Source organism: Anomaloglossus baeobatrachus, unplaced genomic scaffold (genome assembly GCF_048569485.1).
Source record: "Anomaloglossus baeobatrachus isolate aAnoBae1 unplaced genomic scaffold, aAnoBae1.hap1 Scaffold_451, whole genome shotgun sequence".
Lineage (NCBI taxonomy): Eukaryota > Metazoa > Chordata > Amphibia > Anura > Aromobatidae > Anomaloglossus > Anomaloglossus baeobatrachus.
Window position 1 is genome coordinate 182,475 of NW_027443848.1, and position 13,362 is coordinate 195,836.

The 13,362-nt window shown below is 46.5% G+C and overlaps 7 non-coding genes across 7 annotated transcripts; all 7 read left to right on the forward strand.

The window, feature by feature from the left end:
* The first annotated feature begins 305 nt into the window (after positions 1-305).
* LOC142280356 (U2 spliceosomal RNA) lies at positions 306-496 on the forward strand. The gene has a single exon (XR_012742646.1). It is a non-coding gene; the product is annotated as a U2 spliceosomal RNA (small nuclear RNA).
* Positions 497-1,821: 1,325 nt separating this feature from the next.
* Positions 1,822-2,012, forward strand: LOC142280403 (U2 spliceosomal RNA). The gene has a single exon (XR_012742691.1). It is a non-coding gene; the product is annotated as a U2 spliceosomal RNA (small nuclear RNA).
* Positions 2,013-3,399: 1,387 nt separating this feature from the next.
* On the forward strand, positions 3,400-3,590 carry LOC142280401 (U2 spliceosomal RNA). The gene has a single exon (XR_012742689.1). It is a non-coding gene; the product is annotated as a U2 spliceosomal RNA (small nuclear RNA).
* Positions 3,591-4,977: 1,387 nt separating this feature from the next.
* Positions 4,978-5,168, forward strand: LOC142280357 (U2 spliceosomal RNA). Its single transcript, XR_012742647.1, has one exon. It is a non-coding gene; the product is annotated as a U2 spliceosomal RNA (small nuclear RNA).
* Positions 5,169-6,555: 1,387 nt separating this feature from the next.
* Positions 6,556-6,746, forward strand: LOC142280358 (U2 spliceosomal RNA). Its single transcript, XR_012742648.1, has one exon. It is a non-coding gene; the product is annotated as a U2 spliceosomal RNA (small nuclear RNA).
* A 1,387-nt stretch (positions 6,747-8,133) lies between these two features.
* LOC142280359 (U2 spliceosomal RNA) lies at positions 8,134-8,324 on the forward strand. The gene has a single exon (XR_012742649.1). It is a non-coding gene; the product is annotated as a U2 spliceosomal RNA (small nuclear RNA).
* A 1,387-nt stretch (positions 8,325-9,711) lies between these two features.
* Positions 9,712-9,902, forward strand: LOC142280361 (U2 spliceosomal RNA). The gene has a single exon (XR_012742650.1). It is a non-coding gene; the product is annotated as a U2 spliceosomal RNA (small nuclear RNA).
* The last annotated feature ends 3,460 nt before the right edge of the window (positions 9,903-13,362 follow it).

Here is a 13,362-nt window from a genome sequence, read left to right on the forward strand (position 1 = left end):
GCAGTGACGGAAAGTCAGGCAACCTGTCCTGTCCGTCTTTTTGTATCGTGAATTGGAAAGACTGCAAGGGGGAGGGGAGTTGCTTGCGCCCTAAAGGAGGAGTTATTCAGATTCATTGCAGTGGGCGGCGGCTGCAAAACGCACCATTCTTCTTGTTTTTGCTCTGCAAAGCAGCCTTTTCAAGGGTTGGCTTGGGTGACAAAATGTCTTGTGTAGGCGTGGGTTTGTCTCCCTCTCGCTCTCTCTCCCTAAGATGTGTCCGGCATAGGCCAGGGTGCCACTCGAGGCCCAAACCAATTCTGGTTATCGCTTCTCGGCCTTTTGGCTAAGATCAAGTGTAGTATCTGTTCTTATCAGTTTAATATCTGATACGTCCCCTATCTGGGGACCATATATTAAATGGATTTTTAGAACAGGGAGATGGAAAAAGAGCTTGCTCTGTCCACTCCACGCATTGACCTGGTATTGCAGTACCTCCAGGAACGGTGCACCCCTTCTTAACCCAGTTTCCAAAAGCAGAACTCGATTCACCTGATTCATATTAGCCCGATTAGCGAATTGAAATGAATTTTTATCTAACACACTTTTTACTTGCTTTATTCATCCAAATAGCAAACTCATCACCACTCAACTTCACCAACTCTGCTATGTCCCGTGCAGTATCTTGTTGTCAGTCTAATCTAGATCATGTGTAATTGAATGGAATAGATCCCTTTTGGACAAAGTGGAGTCAGATGCTGCAGTGACCACAGGTGTGAGAGGATCTACAATTGGCATCTGGTGTTATCTCTCTGCTTCCACTCCAAATAAAGTTACCTGTTTATTCCTATCATGCATTGGTTTTTGGGGTTTTCTTTGAGTAATGATGATCTCTTTAGTAGTCTGTTGGCGCCCTCTCCTGGAGGAATAGTTTGCTTGCTCTTGGACATTCTAAAAGAGAGGTCATGATAGACATTGAGCTTCTGAGCTCAATTGGGGACAGTCATGGGTGATGAATGTTTGCAACCTACTGCGAAGCCTCATACCGCAATATAAGGAACGTCAAATACTAAGAAAGGGCGGCCTATGAAAGAATTACTACTTTCAATAAGTACACTTAAACGGCTAATTGGGAATAGAAAAACTGTAAAAAGCCCTCTGAGAAAGCCCCCCTCTAACCTTTGATAGTAAGCTTTTCTGTAGTCTGCCTGTTGATGTATTTTCCGTTTGAACTGTGCACAACATGAAGAGACGGAACACTGGCGGCTTGTCACAATGCCCCCCGATGACATCACAATAGCGCTGCTGCCTAGAAAACAAGCTGCGCAGAAGAAGTTGTTCTTTGGGTGGGAGGGTGGGCTAGTGGAAGGAGGGGGCAATCTCTTTTTTTCCCGGGTGGTAGGGGGATGACAGGAGAAGGGAAGCGGGTGGTGAGAAAGGTACAGAGGGCAGGGTTTGGGGGCTGGGAAGGAAAGGGAAAAGATTAGGGTTTGGGGATGATGAAAGGGCTTTCTACGGGTAAGGATGGCAAAGGGTGGCAGTGACGGAAAGTCAGGCAACCTGTCCTGTCCGTCTTTTTGTATCGTGAATTGGAAAGACTGCAAGGGGGAGGGGAGTTGCTTGCGCCCTAAAGGAGGAGTTATTCAGATTCATTGCAGTGGGCGGCGGCTGCAAAACGCACCATTCTTCTTGTTTTTGCTCTGCAAAGCAGCCTTTTCAAGGGTTGGCTTGGGTGACAAAATGTCTTGTGTAGGCGTGGGTTTGTCTCCCTCTCGCTCTCTCTCCCTAAGATGTGTCCGGCATAGGCCAGGGTGCCACTCGAGGCCCAAACCAATTCTGGTTATCGCTTCTCGGCCTTTTGGCTAAGATCAAGTGTAGTTTCTGTTCTTATCAGTTTAATATCTGATACGTCCCCTATCTGGGGACCATATATTAAATGGATTTTTAGAACAGGGAGATGGAAAAAGAGATTGCTCTGTCCACTCCACGCATTGACCTGGTATTGCAGTACCTCCAGGAACGGTGCACCCCTTCTTAACCCAGTTTCCAAAAGCAGAACTCAATTCACCTGATTCATATTAGCCCGATTTAATGAATTGGAAGAAAGCATACGTCTTCATATGCACCTCAATTTGGCCCATTCACTTTTCACACTTCCTCCTTTTGTTTTTTATCTTTCACACTTTTGACTTTCTTTATTCATCCAAATAGCAAACTCATCACCACTCAACCTGACCAACTCGGCTATGTCCCCGTGCTGCAGTTCTCTGTCTTATCTAGATCATTTGCAATTGAATGGAATAGATCCCTTTTGGACAAAGTGGATTCACCTGCTGCTGCAGTGACCACAGGTGTGATAAGATCTAGAATTGGCATCTGGTGCGATCTCTCCGCTTCCACTCCAAAGAAAGTTACCTGTTTATTCCTATCATGCATTGGTTTTTGGGGTTTTCTTTGAGTAATGATGATCTCTTTAGTAGTCTGTTGGCGCCCTCTCCTGGAGGAATAGTTTGCTTGCTCTTGGACATTCTAAAAGAGAGGTCATGATAGACATTGAGCTTCTGAGCTCAATTGGGGACAGTCATGGGTGATGAATGTTTGCAACCTACTGCGAAGCCTCATACCGCAATATAAGGAACGTCAAATACTAAGAAAGGGCGGCCTATGAAAGAATTACTACTTTCAATAAGTACACTTAAACGGCTAATTGGGAATAGAAAAACTGTAAAAAGCCCTCTGAGAAAGCCCCCCTCTAACCTTTGATAGTAAGCTTTTCTGTAGTCTGCCTGTTGATGTATTTTCCGTTTGAACTGTGCACAACATGAAGAGACGGAACACTGGCGGCTTGTCACAATGCCCCCCGATGACATCACAATAGCGCTGCTGCCTAGAAAACAAGCTGCGCAGAAGAAGTTGTTCTTTGGGTGGGAGGGTGGGCTAGTGGAAGGAGGGGGCAATCTCTTTTTTTCCCGGGTGGTAGGGGGATGACAGGAGAAGGGAAGCGGGTGGTGAGAAAGGTACAGAGGGCAGGGTTTGGGGGCTGGGAAGGAAAGGGAAAAGATTAGGGTTTGGGGATGATGAAAGGGCTTTCTACGGGTAAGGATGGCAAAGGGTGGCAGTGACGGAAAGTCAGGCAACCTGTCCTGTCCGTCTTTTTGTATCGTGAATTGGAAAGACTGCAAGGGGGAGGGGAGTTGCTTGCGCCCTAAAGGAGGAGTTATTCAGATTCATTGCAGTGGGCGGCGGCTGCAAAACGCACCATTCTTCTTGTTTTTGCTCTGCAAAGCAGCCTTTTCAAGGGTTGGCTTGGGTGACAAAATGTCTTGTGTAGGCGTGGGTTTGTCTCCCTCTCGCTCTCTCTCCCTAAGATGTGTCCGGCATAGGCCAGGGTGCCACTCGAGGCCCAAACCAATTCTGGTTATCGCTTCTCGGCCTTTTGGCTAAGATCAAGTGTAGTATCTGTTCTTATCAGTTTAATATCTGATACGTCCCCTATCTAGGGACCATATATTAAATGGATTTTTAGAACAGGGAGATGGAAAAAGAGCTTGCTCTGTCCACTCCACGCATTGACCTGGTATTGCAGTACCTCCAGGAACGGTGCACCCCTTCTTAACCCAGTTTCCAAAAGCAGAACTCAATTCACCTGATTCATATTAGCCCGATTTAATGAATTGGAAGAAAGCATACGTCTTCATATGCACCTCAATTTGGCCCATTCACTTTTCACACTTCCTCCTTTTGTTTTTTATCTTTCACACTTTTGACTTTCTTTATTCATCCAAATAGCAAACTCATCACCACTCAACCTGACCAACTCGGCTATGTCCCCGTGCTGCAGTTCTCTGTCTTATCTAGATCATTTGCAATTGAATGGAATAGATCCCTTTTGGACAAAGTGGATTCACCTGCTGCTGCAGTGACCACAGGTGTGATAAGATCTAGAATTGGCATCTGGTGCGATCTCTCCGCTTCCACTCCAAAGAAAGTTACCTGTTTATTCCTATCATGCATTGGTTTTTGGGGTTTTCTTTGAGTAATGATGATCTCTTTAGTAGTCTGTTGGCGCCCTCTCCTGGAGGAATAGTTTGCTTGCTCTTGGACATTCTAAAAGAGAGGTCATGATAGACATTGAGCTTCTGAGCTCAATTGGGGACAGTCATGGGTGATGAATGTTTGCAACCTACTGCGAAGCCTCATACCGCAATATAAGGAACGTCAAATACTAAGAAAGGGCGGCCTATGAAAGAATTACTACTTTCAATAAGTACACTTAAACGGCTAATTGGGAATAGAAAAACTGTAAAAAGCCCTCTGAGAAAGCCCCCCTCTAACCTTTGATAGTAAGCTTTTCTGTAGTCTGCCTGTTGATGTATTTTCCGTTTGAACTGTGCACAACATGAAGAGACGGAACACTGGCGGCTTGTCACAATGCCCCCCGATGACATCACAATAGCGCTGCTGCCTAGAAAACAAGCTGCGCAGAAGAAGTTGTTCTTTGGGTGGGAGGGTGGGCTAGTGGAAGGAGGGGGCAATCTCTTTTTTTCCCGGGTGGTAGGGGGATGACAGGAGAAGGGAAGCGGGTGGTGAGAAAGGTACAGAGGGCAGGGTTTGGGGGCTGGGAAGGAAAGGGAAAAGATTAGGGTTTGGGGATGATGAAAGGGCTTTCTACGGGTAAGGATGGCAAAGGGTGGCAGTGACGGAAAGTCAGGCAACCTGTCCTGTCCGTCTTTTTGTATCGTGAATTGGAAAGACTGCAAGGGGGAGGGGAGTTGCTTGCGCCCTAAAGGAGGAGTTATTCAGATTCATTGCAGTGGGCGGCGGCTGCAAAACGCACCATTCTTCTTGTTTTTGCTCTGCAAAGCAGCCTTTTCAAGGGTTGGCTTGGGTGACAAAATGTCTTGTGTAGGCGTGGGTTTGTCTCCCTCTCGCTCTCTCTCCCTAAGATGTGTCCGGCATAGGCCAGGGTGCCACTCGAGGCCCAAACCAATTCTGGTTATCGCTTCTCGGCCTTTTGGCTAAGATCAAGTGTAGTATCTGTTCTTATCAGTTTAATATCTGATACGTCCCCTATCTGGGGACCATATATTAAATGGATTTTTAGAACAGGGAGATGGAAAAAGAGCTTGCTCTGTCCACTCCACGCATTGACCTGGTATTGCAGTACCTCCAGGAACGGTGCACCCCTTCTTAACCCAGTTTCCAAAAGCAGAACTCAATTCACCTGATTCATATTAGCCCGATTTAATGAATTGGAAGAAAGCATACGTCTTCATATGCACCTCAATTTGGCCCATTCACTTTTCACACTTCCTCCTTTTGTTTTTTATCTTTCACACTTTTGACTTTCTTTATTCATCCAAATAGCAAACTCATCACCACTCAACCTGACCAACTCGGCTATGTCCCCGTGCTGCAGTTCTCTGTCTTATCTAGATCATTTGCAATTGAATGGAATAGATCCCTTTTGGACAAAGTGGATTCACCTGCTGCTGCAGTGACCACAGGTGTGATAAGATCTAGAATTGGCATCTGGTGCGATCTCTCCGCTTCCACTCCAAAGAAAGTTACCTGTTTATTCCTATCATGCATTGGTTTTTGGGGTTTTCTTTGAGTAATGATGATCTCTTTAGTAGTCTGTTGGCGCCCTCTCCTGGAGGAATAGTTTGCTTGCTCTTGGACATTCTAAAAGAGAGGTCATGATAGACATTGAGCTTCTGAGCTCAATTGGGGACAGTCATGGGTGATGAATGTTTGCAACCTACTGCGAAGCCTCATACCGCAATATAAGGAACGTCAAATACTAAGAAAGGGCGGCCTATGAAAGAATTACTACTTTCAATAAGTACACTTAAACGGCTAATTGGGAATAGAAAAACTGTAAAAAGCCCTCTGAGAAAGCCCCCCTCTAACCTTTGATAGTAAGCTTTTCTGTAGTCTGCCTGTTGATGTATTTTCCGTTTGAACTGTGCACAACATGAAGAGACGGAACACTGGCGGCTTGTCACAATGCCCCCCGATGACATCACAATAGCGCTGCTGCCTAGAAAACAAGCTGCGCAGAAGAAGTTGTTCTTTGGGTGGGAGGGTGGGCTAGTGGAAGGAGGGGGCAATCTCTTTTTTTCCCGGGTGGTAGGGGGATGACAGGAGAAGGGAAGCGGGTGGTGAGAAAGGTACAGAGGGCAGGGTTTGGGGGCTGGGAAGGAAAGGGAAAAGATTAGGGTTTGGGGATGATGAAAGGGCTTTCTACGGGTAAGGATGGCAAAGGGTGGCAGTGACGGAAAGTCAGGCAACCTGTCCTGTCCGTCTTTTTGTATCGTGAATTGGAAAGACTGCAAGGGGGAGGGGAGTTGCTTGCGCCCTAAAGGAGGAGTTATTCAGATTCATTGCAGTGGGCGGCGGCTGCAAAACGCACCATTCTTCTTGTTTTTGCTCTGCAAAGCAGCCTTTTCAAGGGTTGGCTTGGGTGACAAAATGTCTTGTGTAGGCGTGGGTTTGTCTCCCTCTCGCTCTCTCTCCCTAAGATGTGTCCGGCATAGGCCAGGGTGCCACTCGAGGCCCAAACCAATTCTGGTTATCGCTTCTCGGCCTTTTGGCTAAGATCAAGTGTAGTATCTGTTCTTATCAGTTTAATATCTGATACGTCCCCTATCTGGGGACCATATATTAAATGGATTTTTAGAACAGGGAGATGGAAAAAGAGCTTGCTCTGTCCACTCCACGCATTGACCTGGTATTGCAGTACCTCCAGGAACGGTGCACCCCTTCTTAACCCAGTTTCCAAAAGCAGAACTCAATTCACCTGATTCATATTAGCCCGATTTAATGAATTGGAAGAAAGCATACGTCTTCATATGCACCTCAATTTGGCCCATTCACTTTTCACACTTCCTCCTTTTGTTTTTTATCTTTCACACTTTTGACTTTCTTTATTCATCCAAATAGCAAACTCATCACCACTCAACCTGACCAACTCGGCTATGTCCCCGTGCTGCAGTTCTCTGTCTTATCTAGATCATTTGCAATTGAATGGAATAGATCCCTTTTGGACAAAGTGGATTCACCTGCTGCTGCAGTGACCACAGGTGTGATAAGATCTAGAATTGGCATCTGGTGCGATCTCTCCGCTTCCACTCCAAAGAAAGTTACCTGTTTATTCCTATCATGCATTGGTTTTTGGGGTTTTCTTTGAGTAATGATGATCTCTTTAGTAGTCTGTTGGCGCCCTCTCCTGGAGGAATAGTTTGCTTGCTCTTGGACATTCTAAAAGAGAGGTCATGATAGACATTGAGCTTCTGAGCTCAATTGGGGACAGTCATGGGTGATGAATGTTTGCAACCTACTGCGAAGCCTCATACCGCAATATAAGGAACGTCAAATACTAAGAAAGGGCGGCCTATGAAAGAATTACTACTTTCAATAAGTACACTTAAACGGCTAATTGGGAATAGAAAAACTGTAAAAAGCCCTCTGAGAAAGCCCCCCTCTAACCTTTGATAGTAAGCTTTTCTGTAGTCTGCCTGTTGATGTATTTTCCGTTTGAACTGTGCACAACATGAAGAGACGGAACACTGGCGGCTTGTCACAATGCCCCCCGATGACATCACAATAGCGCTGCTGCCTAGAAAACAAGCTGCGCAGAAGAAGTTGTTCTTTGGGTGGGAGGGTGGGCTAGTGGAAGGAGGGGGCAATCTCTTTTTTTCCCGGGTGGTAGGGGGATGACAGGAGAAGGGAAGCGGGTGGTGAGAAAGGTACAGAGGGCAGGGTTTGGGGGCTGGGAAGGAAAGGGAAAAGATTAGGGTTTGGGGATGATGAAAGGGCTTTCTACGGGTAAGGATGGCAAAGGGTGGCAGTGACGGAAAGTCAGGCAACCTGTCCTGTCCGTCTTTTTGTATCGTGAATTGGAAAGACTGCAAGGGGGAGGGGAGTTGCTTGCGCCCTAAAGGAGGAGTTATTCAGATTCATTGCAGTGGGCGGCGGCTGCAAAACGCACCATTCTTCTTGTTTTTGCTCTGCAAAGCAGCCTTTTCAAGGGTTGGCTTGGGTGACAAAATGTCTTGTGTAGGCGTGGGTTTGTCTCCCTCTCGCTCTCTCTCCCTAAGATGTGTCCGGCATAGGCCAGGGTGCCACTCGAGGCCCAAACCAATTCTGGTTATCGCTTCTCGGCCTTTTGGCTAAGATCAAGTGTAGTATCTGTTCTTATCAGTTTAATATCTGATACGTCCCCTATCTGGGGACCATATATTAAATGGATTTTTAGAACAGGGAGATGGAAAAAGAGCTTGCTCTGTCCACTCCACGCATTGACCTGGTATTGCAGTACCTCCAGGAACGGTGCACCCCTTCTTAACCCAGTTTCCAAAAGCAGAACTCAATTCACCTGATTCATATTAGCCCGATTTAATGAATTGGAAGAAAGCATACGTCTTCATATGCACCTCAATTTGGCCCATTCACTTTTCACACTTCCTCCTTTTGTTTTTTATCTTTCACACTTTTGACTTTCTTTATTCATCCAAATAGCAAACTCATCACCACTCAACCTGACCAACTCGGCTATGTCCCCGTGCTGCAGTTCTCTGTCTTATCTAGATCATTTGCAATTGAATGGAATAGATCCCTTTTGGACAAAGTGGATTCACCTGCTGCTGCAGTGACCACAGGTGTGATAAGATCTAGAATTGGCATCTGGTGCGATCTCTCCGCTTCCACTCCAAAGAAAGTTACCTGTTTATTCCTATCATGCATTGGTTTTTGGGGTTTTCTTTGAGTAATGATGATCTCTTTAGTAGTCTGTTGGCGCCCTCTCCTGGAGGAATAGTTTGCTTGCTCTTGGACATTCTAAAAGAGAGGTCATGATAGACATTGAGCTTCTGAGCTCAATTGGGGACAGTCATGGGTGATGAATGTTTGCAACCTACTGCGAAGCCTCATACCGCAATATAAGGAACGTCAAATACTAAGAAAGGGCGGCCTATGAAAGAATTACTACTTTCAATAAGTACACTTAAACGGCTAATTGGGAATAGAAAAACTGTAAAAAGCCCTCTGAGAAAGCCCCCCTCTAACCTTTGATAGTAAGCTTTTCTGTAGTCTGCCTGTTGATGTATTTTCCGTTTGAACTGTGCACAACATGAAGAGACGGAACACTGGCGGCTTGTCACAATGCCCCCCGATGACATCACAATAGCGCTGCTGCCTAGAAAACAAGCTGCGCAGAAGAAGTTGTTCTTTGGGTGGGAGGGTGGGCTAGTGGAAGGAGGGGGCAATCTCTTTTTTTCCCGGGTGGTAGGGGGATGACAGGAGAAGGGAAGCGGGTGGTGAGAAAGGTACAGAGGGCAGGGTTTGGGGGCTGGGAAGGAAAGGGAAAAGATTAGGGTTTGGGGATGATGAAAGGGCTTTCTACGGGTAAGGATGGCAAAGGGTGGCAGTGACGGAAAGTCAGGCAACCTGTCCTGTCCGTCTTTTTGTATCGTGAATTGGAAAGACTGCAAGGGGGAGGGGAGTTGCTTGCGCCCTAAAGGAGGAGTTATTCAGATTCATTGCAGTGGGCGGCGGCTGCAAAACGCACCATTCTTCTTGTTTTTGCTCTGCAAAGCAGCCTTTTCAAGGGTTGGCTTGGGTGACAAAATGTCTTGTGTAGGCGTGGGTTTGTCTCCCTCTCGCTCTCTCTCCCTAAGATGTGTCCGGCATAGGCCAGGGTGCCACTCGAGGCCCAAACCAATTCTGGTTATCGCTTCTCGGCCTTTTGGCTAAGATCAAGTGTAGTATCTGTTCTTATCAGTTTAATATCTGATACGTCCCCTATCTGGGGACCATATATTAAATGGATTTTTAGAACAGGGAGATGGAAAAAGAGCTTGCTCTGTCCACTCCACGCATTGACCTGGTATTGCAGTACCTCCAGGAACGGTGCACCCCTTCTTAACCCAGTTTCCAAAAGCAGAACTCAATTCACCTGATTCATATTAGCCCGATTTAATGAATTGGAAGAAAGCATACGTCTTCATATGCACCTCAATTTGGCCCATTCACTTTTCACACTTCCTCCTTTTGTTTTTTATCTTTCACACTTTTGACTTTCTTTATTCATCCAAATAGCAAACTCATCACCACTCAACCTGACCAACTCGGCTATGTCCCCGTGCTGCAGTTCTCTGTCTTATCTAGATCATTTGCAATTGAATGGAATAGATCCCTTTTGGACAAAGTGGATTCACCTGCTGCTGCAGTGACCACAGGTGTGATAAGATCTAGAATTGGCATCTGGTGCGATCTCTCCGCTTCCACTCCAAAGAAAGTTACCTGTTTATTCCTATCATGCATTGGTTTTTGGGGTTTTCTTTGAGTAATGATGATCTCTTTAGTAGTCTGTTGGCGCCCTCTCCTGGAGGAATAGTTTGCTTGCTCTTGGACATTCTAAAAGAGAGGTCATGATAGACATTGAGCTTCTGAGCTCAATTGGGGACAGTCATGGGTGATGAATGTTTGCAACCTACTGCGAAGCCTCATACCGCAATATAAGGAACGTCAAATACTAAGAAAGGGCGGCCTATGAAAGAATTACTACTTTCAATAAGTACACTTAAACGGCTAATTGGGAATAGAAAAACTGTAAAAAGCCCTCTGAGAAAGCCCCCCTCTAACCTTTGATAGTAAGCTTTTCTGTAGTCTGCCTGTTGATGTATTTTCCGTTTGAACTGTGCACAACATGAAGAGACGGAACACTGGCGGCTTGTCACAATGCCCCCCGATGACATCACAATAGCGCTGCTGCCTAGAAAACAAGCTGCGCAGAAGAAGTTGTTCTTTGGGTGGGAGGGTGGGCTAGTGGAAGGAGGGGGCAATCTCTTTTTTTCCCGGGTGGTAGGGGGATGACAGGAGAAGGGAAGCGGGTGGTGAGAAAGGTACAGAGGGCAGGGTTTGGGGGCTGGGAAGGAAAGGGAAAAGATTAGGGTTTGGGGATGATGAAAGGGCTTTCTACGGGTAAGGATGGCAAAGGGTGGCAGTGACGGAAAGTCAGGCAACCTGTCCTGTCCGTCTTTTTGTATCGTGAATTGGAAAGACTGCAAGGGGGAGGGGAGTTGCTTGCGCCCTAAAGGAGGAGTTATTCAGATTCATTGCAGTGGGCGGCGGCTGCAAAACGCACCATTCTTCTTGTTTTTGCTCTGCAAAGCAGCCTTTTCAAGGGTTGGCTTGGGTGACAAAATGTCTTGTGTAGGCGTGGGTTTGTCTCCCTCTCGCTCTCTCTCCCTAAGATGTGTCCGGCATAGGCCAGGGTGCCACTCGAGGCCCAAACCAATTCTGGTTATCGCTTCTCGGCCTTTTGGCTGCGATCGGGTGTTGGTAATCTTGCTAGCATCTGGTTGTAGCACATTGGGTGTCTGGGGTACCCCGCCTTTTGGCCTTAGGTGCGGGTCCCACTCTTGTAGTGGGATCCAATCCTCTGCTGCTTTTGGGAGGTGGGCTTAGTCCCCAGACAACGAGTTGCGATCGCTCATCTGGATTATCTTTGGATTTTCCAGTGAGTATTTTGTTGCGGAAAATCCCCCGTTGCCATGGATGCGGATCCTGGCGATATTCCCACCTATGCTCGCCTAAAGCATACGGTACGGGTATACTTCGATAAAGGAGGGAGTGATGGTCGTGGCCTAAGATATGTCGTGGGAGAGGTGCTTGAACGCACCTTCTCAGTGCGTAAACAGGAAATCTTGGCCATCCAGGACTACCCTCGACGAGGTGTGTTTGATATTACCTTTACAGGAGAGGGTATCCACCGAGATTTCTGTACTAAAGCTAAGGATCCGGATGTGATTTTACAAAAGAAACCATCCCTTAAAGGTATAACTATTGTAGAACACAAAATTGACGATGTAAAGACTCTTATTGTTAAAATTTACTCCCCTTATGTGACTGAGACTGAAATTACTTCATTCCTTAATAATTTTTTTTCTAAGGTGGTATGTCAAGGGAAGGTAATGAATGAATGTGGCATATGGAGTAGTAAATGGAGGTATGTTGTCACTTGTATTAAGGACCCTACGGTAGCAGGAGGTATACGTTTGCCTCCAGCCCGTTTTAAAATAGGTAATACGAATGGCGACCTTTTTTTTAATGGTATGCCTCCCTTTTGTCGCAAATGTAAAAAATATGGACATTCTGATTGTGATGTGACTTGTGTTTCTTGTGGAGGTAAAGATCATAAGACTGATAAATGTCCAAAAGGAAGCATATGTACTAATTGTATGTCAAACACTCACTCTTTTTTTAAATGTCCCTACAGGAATGTCTGGGGAAAATCACGAGTGGAGAAGCCCTCGGCCCCTGGCCAACCCTCGGCTGGTTCGGACAGGCCTGTGGGAAAGGAGGATGGAGAGAGAGCCGGAGATGAGCCAAGCAAACAAACTCAGGCTGCAGAAGGCGTCCCCGTGTCGGATGAAATGGCGAAGGAAAGGAGGGAACGGCAGGGCAGAAGGCCGGAGGCGGCCTCCGTAGAGAGGCCAGAAGTATCTGCCAAAGGCCAATCCTCGTTTTCGTGTACTCCCGGGATGAATCCCAGATGCCAGACTTCTGGGCCGAAGAGACGTAAGTTGCAGGGGTCTCAGAGGGAACCTGAGGTAGTACCCCCTCCGGACCCTCCGGATGATGGTGGGAACCCAATGGCGTGTCAGCAGGAGGGAGTTACCCTATCCTCTTCAGAAATGGAGATGGGGACTGGGGTGGCTGCCTCCGTGATCCCGGAGACCCCGGTCAATGTGCTGATTACACCCGAGGCGCGTGTGCTCGATGAGACTCTCCCTGACCATTCCCTTAAAGGAGATGGGATGGAGTGTCTGGAGCAGGGAGACGGGTCAGCTGACCAGATGCAAATTACTAGAATGAGAACTCAGTTTGTCCCGGGAGGTGTGCAGCCTGAGACGTTAACCAATGGGGAGTCCTCAGATACGGACTCCTTGCAAACGGTCATCTCCGACGATCAATCCTACTCTGAAGGAGAAGTCTGAACCAGCTGAGGTAAGAGTTTAGAAATATTTAATTTCCTTCTTCTTTTCTCTTATGGCAGGGGTTAAAGGTGTGTCTCTAAATGTGAGAGGGCTTAAAACGCAGGCAAAAAGAGTGGCGATGTTTGATTTTCTTACTACTCTGACTGCAACTGTATTCTTTTTACAAGAGTGTTCTATATCACACAGTTTAAATTACCATGAGTATCAGAAAGATTGGACATATGGACCCTCAGTGTGGTCGGGGTCAAATGGGTCCAAGTCAGCAGGGGTCGCCATTCTTTTTAGGGGGAATGCTTTTATTGATTCTGTTCAAGAGATTTTACCTGGCAGAATTTTATTAGTTCAAGCTGTTATTGATGGTTACAAATGGCAATTTTTA